Source organism: Thunnus maccoyii, chromosome 11 (genome assembly GCF_910596095.1).
Source record: "Thunnus maccoyii chromosome 11, fThuMac1.1, whole genome shotgun sequence".
In the NCBI taxonomy this organism is placed as follows: Eukaryota; Metazoa; Chordata; class Actinopteri; order Scombriformes; family Scombridae; genus Thunnus; species Thunnus maccoyii.
Window position 1 is genome coordinate 25292726 of NC_056543.1, and position 19448 is coordinate 25312173.

The following is a 19448-nucleotide window of genomic DNA, read 5'->3' on the forward strand; positions in this document are numbered from 1 at the left end:
TTTTTGTAACTTTTTGGTACCAAGTACTCTAAGCCTTACCTATTAAAGCACTTGATTGCTGCTCATCTTGGAAATAGAAAACGTTTTCTGCTGCCACCCCCTCCTATCTGTGTGCTTCAGTGTTGAGCCCTCCTCATCTCAGCAGACCATCAGCTCCAGACTGCATTCTTTCAGAGATGGATGCCTGGAAGAGAGGGATGAAAGGCCAGGAAATGACTGTGAATGGGAATAACCCACTCACTGGTGCCACTCCATGAAATCCATCCTCAAGAATCTTCTCATTCAAACTAGAACTGCTATGTTGTGCAAAAATGAGGACCTTGAGGGGATAGTTGAACTGGATCCACTGCAAATCATTTAGCACGGTGCTTGAGCAATCTCAAATGACTGTCAGCTAGTTACGCAGACTTTTGTCTTTGTTGGTTCGAGGCCTGAAAATAGCTTCCCCCAATTTTCCCCATCATGCACTTTGTCTTTCTCTCTCTCAAAAGTGCTCCAATACTGGCGGTGAGGACCACCACGCTGACCACTTTTCTATAAGAGACTTAAATTCTCTTCACATCCTTTTTTTGTATGCATACATTTACATATCAAATTTGCACTCAACAGTGTTTAAATGACATTTTTCGGCAGTTATTTGTGTAATTGTGTGAGAAAGTTACAGTCTGTGATGAAGGGACTTTGTGCCCGTTTGATCCCTCTGTATACCAGTAACACTGCTGTTGTCTCTGTGAAATGTCAACATTAGTACAACGCAGACTGTCTGCCTCTCTGCTCCACAATGGGACTGTTGTGTCAGTGTCAAAGACACGACAAAGTATTTAGAGGTGGAACACTTGGGAAAGCGTAGCTTGGCTCTGTTTTGGATTATGCCGGTGTTTTGTAGAAAATATAAAGCAGCAGCAGCAGCATCTTACATTCTTTCCACCAATAACCAGTCTCTCCTTAGGTATTTACCATGTCCTAATTTCTCTGCTATGATTGCTAAAATGTGCTTCACGTTTACACGAGAGATATCAGATAAACACGAAAGAGAATTTTCGAGCCTTCTATCCGGAGATGTTCAACAACTGATAATGATTATTCAGTTATACACACCCTTCTCTTCTTTTTCTCTCACGCACATCTTATTGCATGAGGGTATGACACTGTACTTCTTTGAAATCTTGTTATTGAATCCAAGCAGCAGCTGCATCTCGTGTTGTGTCTCTCAGACTAAGACTAAGAAGATCAATGGCTAACCTGAAAATGTTAGCCCACATGTTTGATATTAGGATTTTGTTTCCCGTATTCCCATTTACATCTCTACATGAAGTAGGATTCATCTCCTCCCTGTACTACTTTGATATATAAATTGCTTTTTAAGGTCTTTTTAGTGCAGGAGAGTACCTGTTTTTTTTGTGTGTGTGTTTTTTTTGCACTGTGGATTTTGTTTCCCATCTCTCACGTTGTGTCAGGGAGGGATCGCTTCTCAACCAGTATGGATAGGATGAATATTCACCAGTAATTTTCTCAGTGTACATATGGGCATGTGAGTATTGTGCTGTATATGTCTGAACCTATCCTTTAAGAGCATTTTCATGTTCCACTGTCACACAGTGTGTCTCTGTTAAAAGAGAGATCCTGTCTCAGACTTGATAGGTATTTGAGGTTGAGGTTGAGAGAACAACGAGGCATATTTATCAAGCTTTAAGCTGGCACTCAGATGACTGAGGAGAGAAGAGTCACGCATTCTCCGACCTGCATGCCTCTCTGCCAGTCGAGCTGCTGAAGTGACCGCACATCCCTGGCACCATGGTGGTTATGACTGTAGCGCTCTGATCTACCTCTAAATGAAAAATGTGCCTCTCTGCCTCTTCATCGCTTCTCCAAGCACCACAAGGTAAAGTAGAAACTAAAGGAACCATATTTCATATAGCACAGTGTTTTTGTTCCTTAGCAAACTATAAAGTTTCAGTCTGCCATTCACTCCATCCTCTAATTTCAAATTCAAGTGAATTAAAAGTGAAAATCAAAATCTACTCAACAATATCTGCACAATATTTACGTTACAAAACATTAACATTTCAATATCTGTGGTGTAAATATCTTACTCTGCCAGATGACTGGAACCTGCCACAAAAATAATTCAGGGTTTTCGATGATGTAAAGGGTTTGTCTACATCAGTAATTTTTCTAGATAAATAAGGATTAAAACAGGCAAATACATGTTTTAATTATACTCACTTAAGAAACTTCATTTGTAAGTCACACTCTTGCAGTGAAGGCCTGAGGTTTGTTTCCCAAATGTTGCAATTTGTTATCTGATTCATTTCAAAACATTTTGACATGAACTGAGTGAAGCCAGTTTAGATACTATACTTCACTCACACACAACATGCTCTTATTGCAGCATATACTCAACACACACAGAGCCAAGATGCCAAATATTAGCATATTTTCCTTTCTCATTAAAATCCATTCCACATTAGTTGGCTGAAATGTCTGTGTTGTGTCTAAACTTCAAGAAACACATTATCTTATAATTACCACTATTTCTCATCTTAGATAACTGATTTATTTTAAGGGTTGTGTTCCAAAGAGAGGGAAGAGGAATGTAAACAGTGGTCCCTGCTTCAATATTACAACAGTTTAAATGAAAATGAACGTGCACACACACACACACAATGGAAAGAAATGTACTATTCTTCAGCTTGTAATAAACTGCACTCATTTGCTAAGAGTCTGACAATTAGGAGTCTGATAATTTGCTCATGTGGTTAAGCAAAACAACTTAATTCTAAGTGTGGAACAATTTTCTAAAACATTTACTCATCATTACAGCTTGGGAAGAAAGACATTGCTTATATTTAAGCATCCAACTCCTAGGTGCCTTGCTGCCAGTGTCTTAGGTAATAAAAACCTTTTTTTACAGGATCTATGGTACAATTTCTCTGTGGTCTTTGGCTGAACATCTAGTTTTGACTGCTGACCTCTTTAAGTCCATGTGCGTGTGAGCTCAGTGTGTGTGTTTGTACAGGTGTGCCTGCAAGTCTGTGTGTATGCGTGTTGTGTCGAAAGCATTAGCGAGTTTAAGTCTGCCTGGGAGTCTGATCTTTTATATGATACTCAACCTGGTATTAGGGGTCTATTCAGCCCACTCCAGACAACAGAGATGTTTTGGTGCCCAGTGTTCGTCTGTGCTGTTAGCCGCAGGGAGACTTGGCACCAGGAGACGTCGGCTGGCGTGAGTGGAGACACTGAAGGACTCTAGCCATACTTGGTGAGAGCAAACATTCTCATCCTTAATCCTCCCCAAAGTAAACTTGACCACCAGATTTGCCCAGGCCTTAGGACACTGTGCACCAGACAGGATGTTGATTGCCCTTTCTACTTCCTCAGATAAGTTAATGGAACTGGAAATGTTTTTCAGCTGTTTTTTAGTGGAGAAATTGTTGATTATTCATTTCCCCTTGTGTAGAGGTTGCAGCATAGGTATGGAAAGATTATAAGTTCATACAATATGTCTACTTTTACCATATTTGTACAGTTTGTATCCGTGCATGTATCTAGGAATGTGAATGTGCATCTTGTCTGTGCAGCTATGTGTATTTCACACAATATGGAATCATGCAGGGCCAACGTGATGCAGCTGAGATGGCCATGTACAGCTGTATGTTTTTTCTCCTCCAATGACAGTTTTTAAGGTCCTGAGCAGTGACCTGGGTGGAGCATGCTTGGAGCAGCAAAAAGCAAGCTATCACAGAGTCACATAAACTGGTGATATGCATACAGAGGAGAGCTATGATTTTGCAGTTCTGTTCCAGCCACCATCTGTATGTCATTTGGGGTGTGATAATAAATCATGGCACAATATGTGAAAATAATGCAAGCAATTTTACATTTATTCATTTGGCAGATGCTTTCGTCCAAAGAGACGAACCACTGTGGTACAATCCACGCCACAGTAGATCAAGGAGAAGCCTTTGAAAATAAGTGCCTGAACACTCACTTCCATGTTGCACTTGACACAAGTGGCACAAGTCTTAAGGATGCATGAAGTAACATATACTGTACACTCAGCAAGCACTTTATTAGGAGCATGTGTGCAATCTAATGCAATCCAGTACAACAGCTCAGAGCATTACATTGAAAAGTGTTCCGAATATTTTATTCCCCCTTCGTGTATGTTAATGGGGTGGACAAAATATTGGGAACACCATTCAATATAATGCACTCCAGTACACCATCACACATTACAACCTCAGTAATAAACATAAAGTAGAATAATCACCTTTCTGACAATGTCAACAAAAACTGAAAAGGTATAAGTAAAAAGTAGAATTTATGGCAGAGCTGTTGTATTGGATTGGATTGCATTAGATTGCACAAGTGTGCCTTATAAAGTGCTTGGTGAGTGCAAGTGCCTGGCAGATTAGAGAAATAGATAAAGCACATTAGGTGAGTAAGTACTCTTGGAAGAGTTTGGTTTTTTAGGACAGAGAAAGATTCTGCTGACCGAATCCCATTAAGGTAACTTGTTCCAGAGATTTTCTGCCTCACAGTAACAGCAGGACTAGTCGGCGTTCATCTGCGGATTGTTTTGAACAAGAAGATGCATAAACCTGAATGAGGGAGTTCAGGTAGGTGAGTGTTGTATTAGTATACATACTGTATATACTAATACATTGCAAACAGAACTCAACACTTGACAAGTTTTTTTTTTTGTTGTTGTTTTTTTTTTTTACCAAATCCAGCATTTGTTTGGAGAACGGTTAATTTGCTTTTCTTAAAGAGGACATTGAAATTTCAATGTTTTTATTTATCAGTTTACAGTACATTTACACTCAAAAAAGTGCTGGGTTGTTTCTGTTTACACTTTGATGATTATGCTTGGTCATAATTGTGGGTTGTTTGGGGTACTGTAAACACACTGTTGGGTTGCTCATGCTGGGTCAAACGGTTCATTCGCAGCTGAACAGCTAGTTGGGTTATTTTGAACCAGCTACTGGTTCATTCATTTTCCTGCTCATCCATTCACTCTCTGGATCCATCTCTTGTGGTCAAATGTTCGCACAACACATAATGGGCAGGGTTTTATGGTAGGTAAATATGAATAGGGGAGAACGGGGTAAATCAAGCCGGTGGGTAAAATGAGCCACCCCTCTTATCTAGGTAACCATAAACAAAAGTAATCATGTGACCACAAATTAAGTATAGTTCACGTTACTTAATCCATCTTGGACTCAAGCACATGGAGAGAGTGGTAAGCAAAACAAAGCAAAAAAAAGGATTTTTGTCATGCCAAGTGAATTCATCATGTTACTAAAGTTATCAGTCTTGTATCTTAATTAAAATAGATGAGTTTTGGACATTATTACACGTTAATTTAAGTCAGTGTAAACTAAAAAACAAGGTCTAACTTAGCATAATTGTGAATCTGAGCCACTGTATGAAACAGTTTTGTCAAAATGGAGGTTGTGGGGTAAAATGTGCCAGTGATGTTGGGGCAAGTTGAGTCAATGGTTCATTTCCCCCCCAAAATTATTTTCTGATACTCTAGAGACTAGAGACCCTGTTCATGTTCATGTTTGATCACTCTTACAAGTGTTACAATGTTGATGAATAAATACCTAATTGCTGATTAATGTTAAGTTTAAGCCACACACAAACATGCTGTACATACAAACAGGTGACAAATTAAAGGAAAAACCAACATAAAGTATCTTAGTAAGGTATTGGGCCACCACATGTCGACCGAACAGCTACAATGCGCCTTGACATTGATTCTACAAGTCTCTGAACTCTTGTGGAGGGATGAACATCATTCTTCCTAAAGATATTTCCTCATTTGGTGTTTTAATGATGGTGGTGGAGAGCGCTGTCTAACACATCAGTCCAAAATATCCCATAGGTGTTCAGTTGGGTTGAGATTTGGTCACTGTGTAGGCCATAGCATATGATTCACATCATTTTCAGGCAGCGGGATCTTATAGTAATATGTCATAATCTATATAAAAAACTAAAAGACAGATATTTTTGAAATTAGACTGTATTTCAGACTTCTCTTACACGGTATCAATTGGTGAATACAACTTCAATGTTTAGCTCAGTATTGTTAAACTTGTTGCTAAAAATTGGGCTGTGACCTACCCGGAGCATTTGAGCCTTCCATTAAGTAGCTCCAAAAAATGCCACTAAATGTCATTTTTGGATTCACAATGTCCAGTCTTTACTCCATCATCCTTGCTGCTATAGGTTACTGTATGTCTCCTCTGCTTCCCTCTCCCTCTCTCCTTTTCTCTCCATGCTCTGTCTACCTCCAACTCTCTTGCAGTTCCAAACTTATGTCCTTCATACAGGCTAAGTAAAGTTTTTACAAATTCAAAATAGTCCTCATGAATGTAAGCACTTGGCACTGGGTATTCACTATCAGTCATTTTACCATGATAAAATAAAAAAATTAAAAAGCTGAAATGTCTCTGGCTTGTTGTCTCACGTCCTTTTGAAAGTAAGCCCTCCAGTGGACAGTGGACAGCAGTCAGCGTGGAACAAATATGTTACTTTTTAAATTTTAAACAGAATTTAGTCCATTATAAGATGTTACAACACTACCTGTGATTATAATAGGCTACACAATCAACACACTTGTAGTTACCAATTGACACCAGGGCAGAAATGTCAAAAATACTGCTTCAGAAATATCAATTGTTATATAGCATTCTATGTTAATGCAACACTAGGTTTTATGCTCAAATTGTTTAGTAGCTGAAGGTGAGAGAGTTTTGAAGGTCCTGCCAACCTTGCTTCCCCCATCTATCTACAAGAGAGACCCATCTCTGAGGAGTCCTGCAGGAGGTCATTTATTGACATGCAACCTGTAAGTTTTGCTTTAGTTTTTCTTCTTCAGTAAGGGTGGACGTTTTTACTGCTTGATATGTTTGATAACTATGAGGGTTATTTATGGCCAGAATGTTTGAAAAAAAAAATACTGTGGATGTAAAACGAAACCCATAAATGAAAAAATTAAACTGTAATCGTAAAATCAAACCTGTAAACGGGAAAACCAAACTGTAAATGAGTCCAAAAAAATGTAAATGGGAGACCACAACTGTAAATGAGAGAATACTACCGCAACAAAAAGAAACAGAAAAAAAAAACTGTAACCGAAGAATAAAATCTAAAGTAGAAACAAGACAAGTGAAATCAGTTGTCCTGTTTTGCTCTTTGACTGCTTAGCAAGTGATTGACATGTGACTTTGGTCATCTCCGATTCACCAGTTGGTGGCAATACAGAAAATCAAACACAGCAGGTGGGTAACTCTTTAGCAGTGTTTTCTTTAGTACATGTCTGACTGCCATAAGCTACAGTTTAATGAATTATATTTTTTATGTTCATCTGTTTCACGGGAAATAAATAAAACAGAGCATTTCATGTTATCAAGTTAGCTAGTTAGCCGCTAATTATTAGCCGTGAAAGTGCAGCCCTACGTGGCTCGCCCAAACATAAAAACAAGGCCAAAAAGTAGAGATCGAGAACATTGACCTGAGAATGAAAGGATTGAACCGAAAGCAAAGAAGGATCCAAGAGTGAAAAAAGCCTGACCGTGTTACATAATCATAACAGGACAACTGATTTCAATTGTCTTGTTTCCCCTCTAATATTATTCTTCAGTTACAGTTTTTTTGGTTTGTTTCTTTTTTGTTATGGTTGTGTTTTCTCATTGGTAGTTGTGTCTTCTCATATACATTTTTTGGGTTTAGGTTTAGGTTTATAATTTCATTTTCTCATTTATGGGTTTACAGTCACAGTTTGTTATTTTTTGCTTCCAAACATTCTGGCCTTAAATTACCTTCATTGATAATCCTCTGGTGATTACTGGAGTTCGGTAGCCAACTACTTGATTTGGAGCTGATTTTTATGACAGCATGGCCTAATACTCTTATACACAGGGGCATGACTGAAGTTATTGATGGCTAAATTGGTTTGGTGTTTTATCTACAGCCCTTCTAATTAGCACCAGGGATGTTTATCATATCCTGTGTATTAATGAATGGGAGTTTCCAAACAATGAAATTTATTCACATAACACTATGTAAGATCTGATGTGTGCAAAATGTCTAATGACTGAGGTGTAATTAACAGTTGAGGATCAACATGGTTGAGTATTTACAAAATGCAGAGACCAATCAACCGTTCCTGCACATTTTGTGCCCCTGGGGATGAGATGACTACGTGCCAGGCCTTCATCATTGTTTCAGGCCACTCCATCGAAACAGACTCTTTGTCGGGGCTGTAGATGTTTGCTTTCTTCATGTTTGACATCAATTACAGCAGTGCCCCCCACCCCCCCACCTGGGAGTTTCTCCAGCATGCAGTGTATCATATTGATGGACATGAGTCCTAATCTCAGAAGTTTTTGAGGACAATAGTTTTTTCAGCCCACATTGTGTGTATAAAGGTTTTTTTGGACATGTGTTGAAGGATTGTTACATTTGTTATTTTTTATATAATTATGTTCTAAAAAGCTGTTCTATAAACTGGTGTTTTTATCTACAGTCCTTCTAATTAGCACCAGGAATGTTCATAATACTGTATGTATTCATGAAAAGGAGCTTTCAAAAAATGAAATGTTTTTTACTACACACTGGTTTGTGCAGGATAGCTGGTGTCAGGCGTATGTGTGGAGTAGTACATTTGTATTTTTACAGTAGTTTCTGTTTCTATGATTATGGGAAATTATTGTAAATTACACAACAATAGTTATTATATATACATATATTATTATTATTATTATTATTATTATTATTATTATTATTATTATTATTATTACTATTATTATTATTATTATGTAATATAAAAGTAGCAAGGCAATGACAGGAAATGACCCAGTGCATGGGTAATATTTAACCCAGCAATAGAGTTAATTTCACTCACTAGGTTGGGTCAAATGAACAAGCCAACATTCTGGCTGTAATGGTAAAACCCAGCACGTGTTCTGTCCCAAAGTTAATATGCAGTGGGGTTAAAGTTTGGTTATTTTTTAACCCAGCAGTTTTTTGAGTGTATGTACAAAAGGTTCCACATGTCTTTTTACATTTGGAAATCTACCAAAAAAGCAGAAAAAAATAAGGAATCCTCCAACTGTCTACTTCTTGAGTTCAAGAATATACATTATGGTGTGTGTGAGTGTGTATGTTCTTACACGTTGTACTGTATTAACAGAGTGGACACATGATTGTGTTGGTGAACATACTGATCATGCATGTCCTATATGTGACTGTACAGGTACAGTGTGAGTCTATAGGCTTGGATCATTAACCAATAGGGCACTTGGAGTTATTTGTACCAGTAGCTGTGCATGAAGGGAATGTTATTCTAAAGCCTGACTGTGGAATGCACTACTCAAACACTATAGTCTGACCCACGCACTGTACTATGTTCCCTTCACATGCTGATTGAAAACATCAGTGTGGCACCTCAGTGGGATAAAATGATACCCTTCATTCATGTCCTCTCATATGTGTTTCTGGCACAAGTCCATACAGCGAATGAAAACATCACAAATGCCTGGAAGTGTTTACCTACCATTAAGTCAAAAAACATTCATGGGCATACATATTCATGCACGATGATAATAGCTGTCAAAGACAGATCTGCACAGTCTGGTGCACCCAGCTGTCAGCTTCTGATCGCTGCCACATATGGGAGTCTTGTTTTTATGATAGACGTCTTTCAAGTGCTGAGGATTTTTGGAGTGTTTTAAATTCTCTCTTGAAAACGTATCCATTTTTAATCCCATGCAGGCCAGGAGTGGTCAGCTCAGACCTGAAGGCTGGATGAGTAAGAGCATACAGAAACAGGTGTTGTGTGAGGAGGTGTTCATGCACTCAAACACTTCACCAGATGACAGAAAGACTGTTATGTAAAGCTAGCAACAAACTCTCTTTAAATAGAAAGAGAGACAGAAAGAAGGAAAAACAGAGAGAAACTGGTGACTGACAACACTCATAAATTCCATTCTTTTGCAACTTTTTAATTTTTATTGTTGTAGTTTTTGTTTTCCTACATGTTGTGATTGAATGTTTTTCACATATTCATATTTTTAACCATATCTTTAATCGCTAAGTCCTCATGAAGCAGTTACATCATTTAAATGGGGTGCAGGAGGGCAAACAACACAAGCGATCACACAAGTTGTAGACAAACCCTAACAACAACATCTAAACAACTTAATTAGAAAAGAAAACATTGGCGAAATTGTTATTAGTCTAACCCTTATTAGATTGTGCAGAGTTATGGTGCTTCCTGGTATAACTTTGACCGGCCATACAGTTTGCAAAAGATGCTTATAATGGACATTTTTGGGGATTTGTTTTAGACTTCACTTACAAAGACATGGTTAGATAACAGAGATCAACTTCATTCTAGTGATTTTAACACAGCCCCACATCTAAGCACTGATACTATGAACAAAATACTATCATACCAAGCACAAAAAAAAAAACAAACTAAAACAAATCTGGAGTAGTTCTCTTCATGAATGTGAAAGCTACAGATTACTTTTCTATCGGCATTTTTGTAATGTATATATAGGACACGATGCACAGGTTAAGGAGTTTTTCTAAAGTTGTTTCCGACACAGGGAATGTTCATTGTTATTAATTTATTTAAAATGTACTGAGGCACGTTTCTGTTGGATTTATTGATTGACGGGTCAGTATCCTTTGATCTTGACAACTTGAAACTCACTTTAAAGTCAAAAATCTATTTTCTGAACTTCTTCAGTCTTCCACTTAAGGCCAGTTTGAGTTTACATGAGTGTGTGTATTATTTAGTGAACATTACAGTATGCTGACTAACTTAACTTTTGCAATATGTGGGTTTCTTATCTTTTGCAGCCACATCCTCCCAAACATTCTCAGGGTGAAAGCCAGATCCTGCTTTCAACACATTGGCTACATCTCAGGTTGGGAACTTTCCTGTAACTCACGGTGAGAGTAGTATGGAGGGTTTTAAGGGACGAAACTAAATATATAAATACATAAATGATTATATAATTAAAGGCTTAAATAAATGAAAAAATACATAATGATGTAATTTAATGCTCAATTGTCACCTTTAATAAATAAATCAAAAATTAAAGAGACATTAAATATATAAATGTAAAATTTGTATATATGTATATAAATTTGTACTTCATCCATCAAAAGTCAGGGGGCGGACTCTGCCCTGTGACTGGTGGTTGAATGTGAATCTACTGCATTTAATTATAGAATTTTTTTATGTACTTATATATATAGTTTCGGCCCTTAAAACCCTCCATAGAGTACAGTGTGTTTAACATCTTGCTTTAACTGTGAGTTTGGTATTTCTCTCACACTTACTTTATTTCAGTAAGACCTTGTCCTCTGACCTACAGCCCTCTCAGCTCAGCTCAGGGAGGTTTTCTCTACACTTGGTTGACCATGACCTGCACTATAGTTTTTCTACCCCCTCTCCCACTCAGAGAAAAAAATCCCTTCCTCAAACAGAAGCATTCATGGTTTGGTTGTTATTAAACCCATAGGAGAGACAGACAGCTTGGAGCTAGATCAGCGCAGAAGGAGAGCTCTTTGGCCAGGAGGGAGAGTACAATATGATATAGTGTTGCATGTGTTACATGGTGTATTATGTTTCAAGGATATGTTTATTTTTATGAAGAATGACAGCCTCAGGGGAAAACCTGGATATCTCCTGGATACATCCGTAAAAAAGATATAACCTTTGAATATTTGTCATTTTGACACTGATGTTCGCATTCTTTTACTGAATACTTGTTGAATTTTTTGACAGAATTATCATTTGAACATGGTTAAGTTTCCCGTGAATGTCAAAAACATACACACACAGTCCAGTTTTTAGTTTTTGAGAACTAAACCATTCATAGGTATTTATTAAGGATGTATTTTTTTTCATAACTTTAACAATAACAATAACAGTGATTGTTGCTTATTTAAGCATGAATATTTAATGTTGTAGAGAAATATGAAGTAAGAAAAAAATACGAAGTTTTCTGTGCCTTTACTGTAAATGCCAATGTGGCTAAAATGCACCTGCACTTTTATTCTGTAATTAGAAAAGATGCATGCAAGTACAGATTGATCCCAGCCTTCACTTAAACCTGCATGAGTTGTCCAGTAAGTATATTATACCATATCTATGCAGGCATTATTGTAATCTGGGGGTATTGTAAATGTCTTAGAGTTCATGAGACTGCAGTGTGATGCTGAAAGACTTAGGAAATCAAAATTGCTTGTTGTAATGAAAAAAACAAACATGATTAGATGAGGAAATGCTTTTTGATAGTTTTATCTTTTAAACAAGCTGATATCATAAATTATCCAAACAACGAGGAATTATTGAATCAAATTTAGGAAGAGGGACATTTCCTCCTCAGTTAAAGTAATTCAAAGACTTAACAAGCTTAGAAGGCTAACACATTTACACTTATTAAAGATGCCTATCAAGCATGATCAGCCTCAAAATCCAACAAAAACATCCGCTGTCCAGCCTGGATCTGATTGTCATCTCTGGATCTCTTTATACTGCAACATAGCCAGATTTTATTATCATCCTCATCTGTGCTTGATTATATATCTGCTATTTCCTTCCACAAGGCATGGGATTTCTATTTTGATATGTGTTTTAGAAATGTAGAGTTACGTGTGTGTGCGTGTGTGTATGTGGCTTGTAGTCAAGGTTAATAGTCCCACTGCTCTCTCATCATGGAAATCTGCAAGTCATTATCCAAACTGCGCTGTAGTATAACTAACAACAAGACTCCTGAGTACGGAAATGGCACATGCAACTGATTTCCACACATTAAATACAGTATATATTTCATATTTGTGGTCCCTTTTCTCATCATATGTAGTCTGCATTTGTTTCCATTCTCTATTCTGTTTCTATTATCTCAGTAGGTTTTTATATCTATGTGGGGGCTATTTGAAATCTCTTTGCCACGTGGATTCATGTTAACACTCTGTTTGTCTTTGCTGTATCCTGGTATTTTTCACCACTGAGATGACTCAGTTTCCACATGGGATTTATTAAAGATTCAACGTACTGTATCTTAGGATGACCTTTTTTAGGCATGAGGCTGAATAAAACATTTCAGCAGTGACTGACAAACGGAATTTTCAGCTTGTATTGTATTTGATGTGTCAGACAAAAAATAGAAACAATGCTAATGTCTTCCATTTTGTTCAAAGATCTCCTTGTCATTCTTCCGCAGCTTCCCTCACACGTTCCCAGGGTTTCACTGCACTACAGTACAACCATTAGCATACCAGTAACAAAACTGCACATGGAATTGATTTGGGTTAGTGCATCGCTCCTATCTGAACATTCCTCTCCCCGTCTTTATTCGAAAATAATGCAATGCAGGAATGTACTTTGTCCCATTGAGTTTGGGGATGCACTTCATTGCAAATGGCTCTGCTGAAGTAACCACAACTCCACCCACATCACACGCTGCTTAAATCAATTGCATTTAACAGTATATCTGCTATTCTCTGCAGTGTTTCTCTCTACTTGCTTTTAAACATAAAACACTGGGATGTTATATATTGATTTTCTACTTTTTATCAACTTTCATGTTCTGTAATCAGTACCTGTTTGAGTCATTTATCAATAAGGTCATAATACCCTAAGAGTGGGTAATAGTGAAATGTACATTTATTGTACTCCAGTACAGTTTTCTGTGAGTTGTACTTAATACTTCTACTTTGTACTTCTACTCCACTCCACTCACTCCATAGAGGGTATTGTACAATTCACACAAGTACATTTATTTAACAACTATAGTTACTAGTTGCACCATTATGGTTGCACCATTTAATGGGTCAGGGATAAAATCCAAAAGTATAATATAGTGTTTTAAGTATTTTGGGGCAAGTCCAACTCAAGTCATTTAAGACAAGTTCATATTAAAAGATAATTTCTTTATTATCAACTAATCTCAGTTCACTAATCAGTTCTTGATACAGAGCTTTGCTAGCTAGTTGTGCTACATATCACAACCTCTTGACTTTGTACCATGTTGTACATTGTAAAGAACCTTAGTACAAAGTCAAGAGGTTGTGATATGTAGCACAGCAAGCTAGGCATACAGGAACTACTCTCTGGAGACTAAAAACATGATCGCCATTTCTAAACTAAAATGACCATACTGTTCATAATGAAGGAACATGTCACCTAGTGCAACAGCGTGGCTCACTGGTGTGTTTTTAATAGTTTTTGGACAACAACAGAGGTCGATGGCACACAGGAGAAGATATATCAGGCTTTGGATACACACACAATACTTGTAAGTAGGATCAACTTCAGTACATTTTCTGGTAATACTTGTCTACTTTTACTTAAGCAACATTTTGAATGAGTTTAGTGTTTTACATTGTTGTATTGCTACCTTTAGTACTTGAGTGCGTCTTCCATCACTGAGAGCTGGAATACATGTGTGAGCAATTCCTCATTGTCAGTCCATATCCCTCTCATCCATTCAGACAAATCTCCCCACTAGCTCTTAAGTCTCAAGTTCACCCCTAAACAAGTTGCTCCTGTAACATATCTGCTATGCTGTGCAGAGCAAATAGAACAAGTAGGATTTGAAAGCCCCACAACTCAGGGTCATTAGATTGGAAGCCATGGCCTGGACAGCACCATGTGGATATTGACTCATAGGCTGTCCTCCTACACCACAGGCCCTCTATGATGTTTCCTCCTATGAAAGGCTCCCTATTGACATGATGAATGGGCTCAGCTTCACGGTGCAGTGCTCGGGGAAATTGAGTCACAGCCAGGAGGTCATCAGTCCAAGCCTGGTTTACACATGAACATAATCATCCTAATATATACCCATATGCATCGGTGGGTTAACACGCTAAGAGGCTACTTAGCTGAGCAAACTTTACTGAAGAATCTATTCACATGTCTCAATGGGTAGGTTGTCTGCCTTGGTGGTTAATTCAACTAAAGGCTTTTCAGAATGGTGAAGATCCAGATCTCAGTCTCCACCTGAGAACTGAGACTGAGAATTAATCTAATGCATTTTCTCTGTGAAAAGAGTATTTGAATGTGTACCAAACATATTTTTACTGCTCATGTTCAGATATTCTATATCAGTTTTCTCTCCCAAGTTCATTCTCGTACATTGGGCAGCTTTAAAAAGTCCTATGAAGGCCCAAAAATGTACTTTATCCTTTTCAAAAAATGGCATAAGAGGCAAAATATGTAAACGTACTTATAAGGAGGCTTCTGTGTTTTTATAAACAGATTATCAACAGGTAGTGCTTCAAGAATACACACGTAGTTCATTAGCTTTAGTCTGGTTCCAAACCTCTGAATCACTGTCCACAGCTGTGATATTTTCAGCAATTCAGTAAATAGACAGTGAAACCAAAGTGCAGTTCAGTTTGTTTATAACTCAACTTCAGCTAATCTCTGACGTAAAATGCTAACACATCCATAAGCAATACTCATGTTTTGTTATGGTTCTAATTACATAATTAGAATATTTTGTTGCTATGACCTGATGTGCAGCATTTGTTGTTTTTCTGTTTAAAACTTCAGGTATTTTTCATGGTTTGTGCCCTAATTTTTTTCTTTCCATCTGTATTGCCACATAAAATGTTAAAATGCAAGAGAAATACAATAAATCAGTCCTTTACTTTCCAGTGGGTTTTCATTTTGTTTGCACAAGGTGTGCACAACCGGTGTGGATGGGGTCTCCAGTCTCAGCAAAACACTTGTGGTTAGGATTAAGGTCCACACCCAGGAGCAACCAACACACACACACACACACACACACACACACAAACACACACACACACACACACACACATATATACACATGCATGCACGCTCACATACTTTCACAGCTGCTCTGTGTTTTCACATGTGAAGTCATGTTCTGTTGAAGTGGAAAAAAAACAGTAGCGCACATCTACATGGAGGACACAACCCTGAAAAGAACAATGAAGTGAGGGTGAGAAAGAGGGCGGTAGAAAGTGACAGCATGAGACAGAGGATCAAGGATATGAGGAAAAAAGAACAAGGCAACTCCTCCTTGATCCACTCGGTGTCTGACTTGTATTAACCTCTGCACGTTTCTCAGCCAAATAGTTTTTATGTTCCAGTTCTGCTGAGCTCCACTAAATGATGACATATGAGAATCGTTAGGTTATTTCAGTCCCATGAAAGCAACGCCCTTTTATTTCTAATCCAGGTCCTCTCTTTCATGTGCTTCCAAGCTGAAAACGTTGTGGGTGGATGTGGTCAAGGAGTCTGCTTCAGAAGCATGTTGGTACCAATTAAAGATACCACTTAAAGGACGCTTCTTGATCTCTTTAATCAGCTTTTCAAATATATATTTTTGTGTATAATATTTTGGTCTGCAGTTTTGGTCACCTGTTCATACAGCTACAGATGTCTGCTTATAGCCTGTAAATAACATTGTGTCAATAAAATATTCCATCTAATATTCTCAGTGTGTCTGTTATTGCAGTTGCTTAAAGGGTTGAAATGTGGGAGTCAAGGAACGCAGCAATCATCTTTTAAAGGATCCCTCCTATGAAAATGCACATTTGTGTGTGTGCACTCATGTGTCATGTAAATGTGTGTAACATGTGACAGGTTTCCCTCCCACTGAACTGTCAGCGGGCTGATAAAACAGACAGAGAGTTCAAAGGTCACGGGCCAAGGTCAAAGGTCATTGTGTTTATGAATGCAGCCCTAGACTGGACATACTGCGTCAACAAAAATTCATTAGGGTCAGGATGTCACTGTGGAGTGAGACAGTGTTTCCCAAACAACGTCTCGTATTTCCACCAGGTTGGTCTGTAGCAGAGTGGATGTGCAAGATTTGTGAATATCAAACAGTGATGAGCAGATTTTCTTCTCAGCTTGAAGTGATGGTTGATATCTTGAGCCGAAACCTGAAAAATACGCTATACTTCACATGTGTCTGCAACTGTGTCACGTTAATGACAAATAGACATTCTTTCATTTGAAAGTGGGCCACATGGAAACTGGAAGTGTGGCCACATCCTCTGATTCTTGACCACCTTAAAATTATCAGTGTAGCAGCCTGCCATTCATCCACACACCGCTGTTTTATGGGGCACATGAGAATTATCAGGATCTTTTCAGCCCTAAATCTCAGAGAGACTGTCAGTCCAGTTTTAGATGTGTTACACTCACCAAAAAAGTCTTTGAACAGAACATGTGAGGCCCAGATGGCTGTGAACTTTGTGTGGGATGTCAGACTTTGTGAAGAGTTTGATTTGAACAGGAGAAGGGTGGTGCAGGAAAGCCAAAATGTTCTTTCTAAAGCAAAGTTTACAGAAGAAGACTCAGTACTGAGCTGCGCCCTGCTTCCATCATACAAATTAATACCATACAGTTTGTACTGTATACACATTTTCATAGTCTACTATTTTTGAATTTAGTACATGAAGTTAATTTACTTTAACAATTTTTGAATTTTTGTGTATGTTTTCCAAGATCCTCCTGGAGCTGTCTCGCCACCATTTGCAACATTATTGTTGCATTATTATTCAGAATTTCTTCCAGCTGTAAGTAGCTCTACCATTTCCATTTTGCATTTTGGGACAATAGTGTTCACCAAATATACTTAAGTTTGTCACTTTTCCAGTGTGAAACATTGTCAAAACCTGTTAGAGTATGTTTCTGTAACAGTGTCAGACATTTAATGACAAACAGACATTATTTGCGGATGAAAAATGAAGATATAGAGATGTACAGTAGGTGCACCTTTCATGACCTGTTACCTGTTAAGAAATCATGTCATCAACCTCAGAAAATGAATAAACACCTATCATTTATCAGATCTGCTGGATGCTGAATGTTGGATGTTGGGGTCAGTGGGTCAGTATCTGTCGCACATGTGAACACCACATGCAACATATGTTTTAAAAGAGAAATCTAAAACCACTATGGCTGGCACATCTGCTCACCTCATGTTCAATGTAGTGAATTTGTGCTTGCATATAAATGTGAAAGAATTACTGTATATAACTTAACTTTACTGGTCTGTCTGAGTTTAATACAGGTCTGTAATAACCAACTATCCAGATGGAAGTAAAATACATGGTTCAGCTGGCAGTCCTGAGAACGACTTGCGTTCCGGCATATTCAGAGTGGACAGTCTGTGTAGTGGGCAGAAGAATACAGTAATTTAGCATATAGAGAATATAATTACGGAGTAAAACCGTGAAGATTTCTGTCGACTAGAATAGGACACCGGCAGAAATCAGTGCTCTGTGTACTGCTGGCAGCACAATGAGGTACCAGAGTGACAGATTGAATATAGCCAAGGTCAAGCCGCCAATGCCAGAACACAACCTCTGTCTTATTGTTGTCTCTTAACCCAAATAAATTGATATCACATGAGCAATCACTCTCTGTCCTGCAGCTGTTCATATCTGCTGACATCAGGAGGAACACAGGATGCTTGAGGCACATCATCCAAAAAAATATCAGTATTCAGTGGTAGTTTCACTGTCTGGGGGAACCTGCATGTAACTCTGATACCAACTGAGTAGTGTCTATTGTTTTCTAGACACGGCTTGGTAGCTTGTAGTGTTTGTTGACTTCCAACGTGTTGCTATAAATACACAACTTACATCCTCTTGTTCCTGTTGGAGATGAGAGGGCAAAAAAAGCATATGTGGTCAGTTGGTGATTGTTTTGTTCATGAAATGTATTTGGGTTGAGGCAGTCTAACTGGAAGATGATGGTTCTGATTCACTGCTGAGAGCCGTCTATGAGACTTTTGATCATCATTTTTTAGCATCATTTTGCCAAAGGTTGAGCAGAACTGTCTATTATTTCCAGCTGCTTCAGACCAGTATTGCACCTCAACACTGACAAATGTGAGCTGTAACGCTTTGGGAGAAAAGAAGAGAAGAATAAATACAGGTGATGAAACTGTTATATAAAAGTATGCCATATGGTCATTGCATTACATAATATATTTAGCACAGGCAGAGATAGGAGGAAAACTTTGTTCATTTAGATATATAACAGTTTAACTGCAGTAGCTGTGGCATATACTGTATAGTATTTTGCATTTGCAGTGAGAGTGGATGTGGTCTGGCGGTTTACTTTCTTTACTTAGGCCCTAATTACAAACTAAACTGGGGAACTTTCTCAGAGGAAACGGAGAACGTCTGATTTGGGCTAAAAAAGCCACCATAAAAGAGCAAAGATAGTCATTACAATGATTTTATTTTGGCCATAAGCATGTAAAGACTACATTCATTTTTTTCTCATATAAACAGTTAGGGAAACAGTAAATGGATGGTCAGCCTCTGAGTTTAAATATACAACAGCACTGTATTTCCCTCTAAATGATCTGTTTTGTTACAGTTTCTGTGCACTACAATAAGCGGCTGCAGCTTTCAGG

The 19448-nt window shown here is 38.0% G+C and overlaps 1 long non-coding RNA gene across 4 annotated transcripts; it reads left to right on the plus strand.

Moving 5' to 3' along the window:
* The first annotated feature begins 1612 nt into the window (after positions 1-1612).
* LOC121907588 lies at positions 1613-13570 on the plus strand. 4 transcript variants are annotated; one of them, XR_006098909.1, is made up of 3 exons: positions 1613-1882; positions 10882-10974; positions 11550-13570. It is a non-coding gene; the product is annotated as an uncharacterized LOC121907588 (long non-coding RNA). The 4 variants fall into 4 exon arrangements; XR_006098908.1 differs by lacking the exon at positions 1613-1882 and adding an exon at positions 6667-6859; XR_006098907.1 differs by lacking the exon at positions 1613-1882 and adding an exon at positions 6667-6859 and having other exon boundaries at positions 10882-10949.
* Positions 13571-19448: the final 5878 nt, after the last annotated feature.